At 37.0% G+C, this 5,128-nt stretch overlaps 1 pseudogene; it reads left to right on the top strand.

Annotated features, from left to right (window-relative positions):
* Nucleotides 1–2,644: 2,644 nt before the first annotated feature.
* On the top strand, nucleotides 2,645–4,048 carry LOC125911344 (glyceraldehyde-3-phosphate dehydrogenase-like; annotated as a pseudogene).
* The last annotated feature ends 1,080 nt before the right edge of the window (nucleotides 4,049–5,128 follow it).

Raw genomic sequence — 5,128 nt, 5'->3', positions numbered from 1 at the left:
TAAACAAATATTTTAACTAAAATTGTTATAGGTGTTAATAAGTGAGATGAGATGAAAAAACAAAACTATGTAATGGATAAACTAGAACAACCAGGTTTCAGTGAAGGAGTTCTACCTTAGACAGGCATATATGAGAAGGCCTCTTTAAATTGGTGGTACTTTAGCTGAGGCCTAAATGTTGAGAAGGTAAATAGCATGTGAAGATTTGGCAACAATGTATTTCAAGCAGAGGAGGCAGTTCAAGTTCAAAATGGTAGAAGGAAGCATTTTTATCCCTAGGTGAATGTGGCTAAAATGCAATGAATAATGGTAAGAACAACAGAGACTGAGGACTGAGGATAGAAAGGTAATCAGTGATCACTTCAAATCTGGTCTTGTAAGCCAAGCATCTAGGCAGAAATAAATTAGATGTATACTAATGCATGTGTTCATTAATATATTTGGCATATATTAGACAGTAGCTACCATGCCAGGTTATTAAGAAAAAGGAATAATATATAGTCTCTTCCTTAAAGAATCCACAGCCTTTTGCGAGGGTATGATGAAGGATCAGGATCTCTGCATGTCACGAACTGTATGGGAGGCTCAGGTTCCCCATCTTCACATTCTATCATCCCTTCCTTCCATGACTAATTTAGGAAGTTCACTGGGGTATCTCTATCTACATGTTTAAATCCTATAAGAGATGCTAGTAAAATAAAATTAAAATTATATTAATATTTTGACTAGGTGTACTCAAATTTTAACACAGAAAATTTAACCTAAGGAGTCTCTGAGAGAATGTATATATTCAGTATGATGGCTGGCAAAATAAAGGAAAAAAATCTTATTAGTAAATTAGGTTTTACTCTAGTCTATGTGTAGAATTATAGCAAAGGACTTCCTTTTTTCCTATGTAGGTAATGCTCTAAATTTGAATCAAAGCTGTCAAAAACATACGTGTATTACCAAGGTAGAGTCAAGGTTTTGGTTTTTATCATTCTGCTTTGAGAAACAGTCTATACTTAAAAAAAGAGAGAGAGAGAGGAAGTAAGGGAGAGACATCCTGTAATCAAGAAATAATGTTTTCTAGATTGTGTAGAGCTACCTGGCCAGGAAGACTAAAACAAAGCTTAGTCTTAAATATGCAGTAAAAAAAAGACAGAGAAGAAATTAAAAAGATGGATTCCTTAGCTCTCCCATAAGAGAAATTTTCAGTTATGGCTATCTAGGCTTCTGGGAGAAAAAGGACCTAACACATAAGAACAGGGGAAAACAGTCAGTGGCTCATCCCTCAACTCCGAGAAAGCAAGCAACACTTCCTTCCCTTCTATCTTGAAGCAACACCGCTTACCAAAGTGGTGATAGGGTATGTGGGGAGAGGGTAAGGGAATATGGGGGAAAAAAGAGAAAGAACAGTAACAAAGACTACCATTATTTATCCACACTATGTAAAAGCTCTGTCCACTAAATATGGCAAATAAAACGTCCTTAAACTTAGTAAACCCAAAGAAATATCTCCTTCTTAGACATAGAGGAAAGTCAAGGGAACAGTCTTGAGTGACACCAAGAGTTAAATAAAAAAAAAAAAATAGGATATTAGCAGCATGGATATAAAGGTACGTACAAGTAGTGAGAATAAATCTACTAGTATAGAGCAAAATAAGGAGATAAGCAAAAGTGTTCCAAAAGAATTGTGTACTTATATTTGATAATATATTCACATAAGTTTGAGTTTTGTTAAGTGGGCATTGGAAGAAGAAAATAATTTAAGAGGTGAATGCTCAGATAGATTGTAGTTCTAGGATTCAAACTATCATTTTACTGATCACAACTTTATTATGTAGAGCTGAGAAATGTATTTAGAGCAGCTCTTTATTCCTTGATAATTTTTTTGGAGCCAATGTTCTATTTACTACTGCTGAGAACTGCTATCTAGAGGCACTGCACGCCTAGATCATAAGGCAAATACAAATAGAAGCAAAATTTGGTGTTTTTTCCCACTTGAATGTAAGCTCCATGTTTTGTTACTGTTTTTCTCTCATATATTCTACAAGGAGGGAGAGAAGACATTAAATGGCATTCAATCAAAAAAAGAAAAAAAAAAGAGGCCTGATGTTGTTTGGAAAAAATGCTAAGACTAAGACTAAGTAGTATAACTAACATATATGCTACAGGGGAGAAAAAGCAAGTTTCTTAATGCATTGAATTATATTCTATTTGTTAATGAAACACTCTTACACACAGTGCTATAGTACATTCTGTACATAAAGTTAGTTCTTACCATCAATATATGTGTGTGTGTGTATACATAGGGATGTATATAAGCATATATTTATAGATAAGTATGTATACACATATACATAAAATAAATATACATACACGTATATATGTATATACTAAATTTAAATTACAAAATGATCAAATGTATGAAACCGGATAGAAGATTTCAATGAGATAAAAAATTTTTTTCTTTTTTATTTGGTTTGTTATATAGATTCTAAATGTGTCCGGATATTTTTGGGTCCTAATTCTATTCCATGGGATGGTACTATGAAGGAAATAATTCTATTGGTTTCATCTGAATGACGGTTCATTCTTATGTAATACTTGTAACTGTGAACCGAATATATACCAAGTGCTTTGCTAAAATATTAAAATAAAAAATGAGAAAAAATGTCAGTTAGTTCAATATGGATCTAAGAACAAATGGTTGAACTCCTCCCCATGCAACAGACAGTCGCATCTTCTGGTGCAGTACCAGCACGTCCCCAGATACAATGGTGAAGGTTGGAGTAAACTGATTTGGCCAGATTTCGTCATCAGGGCTGCTTTCAACTCTGGAAAAGTGTATATTATAGCCATCGATGACCCCTTTGTCGACCTCAAATACATGGTCTACATGTTCCAGTAGGATCCCATCCATGGCATATTCAAAAGCACAGTCAAGGCTGAGAAAGGGAAATTTGTCATCAATGGAAAGCCCATCTCTATCTTCCATAAGCAAGATCCCACTAGCATCAAATGGGGTGCTCCTGGTGCTGAGTATGTTGTGGAGTTCACTGGGGTCTTTACCATCATGAAGAAGGCTGGGACTCACTTGAAAGATGGAGCCAAGAGGGCCATTATCTCTGACCCTTCTGTTGATGTCCCCATGTTTGTGATGGTATGAACCATGAGAAATATGACAATTCCCTCGAGATTGTCAGCAATGCCTCCTGTACCACCACCTGCTTGGTCCCTGTGGCCAACACCATTGATAACAACTTTGGTATCATGGAGGGAATCATGACCATAATCCATGCCATCATTGTCACCCAGAGGACTGTGGACAGCCTTTTTTGGAAGCTGTGGCATGATGGTCAAGGGGCTTCCCAGAACATCATCCCTGCTTCTAGTGGCGTCACCAAGGCAAGTTCATCCCTGAGCTGAATGGGAAGCTCCCTGGCATGGCCTTCCATGTTCCCACTCCTACTATGTCAGCCATGGATCTGACCAGCCACCTGGAGAAAGCCACTAAATACGATGACATTAAAAAGGTGATGAAGCAGACATCGGAGGGCCCCTCAAGGGCAACCTTGGCTACACTAAGGACCGGGATGTCTCCTGTGACTTTAATAGTGACACCCACTCTTCTACCTTTGATACCAGGGTTGTCATTGTTCTCATTGACTACTGGGTCAAGCTGACTTCCTGGTAGGACAATGAATTTGTCTACAGCAACTGGGTGTGGACCTTATGGTTTACATGGCCTCCAAGGAGTAACAGCCCCCTGGACCACCAGCCCCAGCAAGAGCAATAGGAAGAGAGAGGCCCTCAGCTGCTGAGGAATCCTTGCCCCACCTCATCCCCAACACATTGAGAGTCTCTCAACCTCTGGGATGAACATAGTTTTCATCCCAGACACTCTGAAGAAGGGGAGGGCCTTGGGGAGCACTACCTTGTCATATATCCAGACAAAAAGAATTTTAAATACAAAAATAAAACAAATGGTTGAACTATGAAGTGCTAAAGTTTATTAGATAAAGTTATGAATAAGGTTCTACGGGATTGCAAGTGGACATTTATAAAGCAGAAACTGATTTTGTGAAATAATTACAAGAAAATTTATACCTCAAAATATACAGCTTAAAACTAAAAAAAAAAAAAAAAAAAATAGAAGAAACCAAAACAAAAAGCTGCCTCAGAAGTAAAGGAACCCTTCAAAAAAGCCAAAAGGAAAAAAAAAAAAAGAAAGAAAGAAACGCTAAGAAACATAAACACAAATCGTGATATATAGACTATCTTGAGTGTTCTGAAAATTTATGTAAATTCAAGCAGCAATTAATGTCATCTTGGATAACTGATGCAAAGCCTTGGGCGTGTGCTGAGAAGATGGTCAGATGAGAGATATCTGCATAAGCCCATGTCCCCAAAATGACAACACACTCAGTGAACAAACAATCTATAAAAGTCAACCCCACAAAAGTAGGCAATAAAGAAATGCATTTGCTCACATCTTGTTTCTGAGTAAAGGAGGAAAATGTCTCCACTGAGGGACCCAACCAACCCTTACACAGACTCATGGCCTGAATCCACACTACCTGCATGACACAAAATCCTTCAGGACCAGATAAACCTGGTTTTGGAATGTTTTTGGTAGTATATTTAACATAGAGAATCAGTAATACGAGAGATTACTAGAATATGTCTAAGAAATTCTAAATATGTCTAAGAAATTCCTTTGTAAAGTAGTCTCCTACAAAATGTTCTTCATTCTTGCCTAAAGGGCATACAATTTTTAAGAAGTTAGGTTATTTCCTTGAAGGGGGACAGGAGGTTCCTAACACATCTATTGGCTTCTACTGTGCTTTACTCACTGAGTTGAGACTGCCCTTAGCAATTATTTGACAGTATGAGATGTAGACCAAGTAAATGAGAATCATCCAGGATAATTTTTAAATTGCACACTTCTGTGCCCTCCTCCAGACCTGGGGATGTATATTCTTAATATTAAAGTTTGATAAATTGGACTGTGCTGTGGGGCTGCCCTTAAGCAAGCTTTGAAAAAGCCAATAAATGTTATTTTTATCATAAGCAACAGATATATATATATATATGTATATACACATATATCTCATATATATATATACACATATATCTCATATAT

The sequence above is a fragment of the Panthera uncia genome, assembly GCF_023721935.1.
Source record: "Panthera uncia isolate 11264 chromosome C1 unlocalized genomic scaffold, Puncia_PCG_1.0 HiC_scaffold_3, whole genome shotgun sequence".
NCBI classification, from domain to species: Eukaryota; Metazoa; Chordata; class Mammalia; order Carnivora; family Felidae; genus Panthera; species Panthera uncia.
The sequence above is the reverse complement of the archived record's forward strand: the minus strand, read 5'-3'. Positions and strand labels throughout refer to the sequence as shown.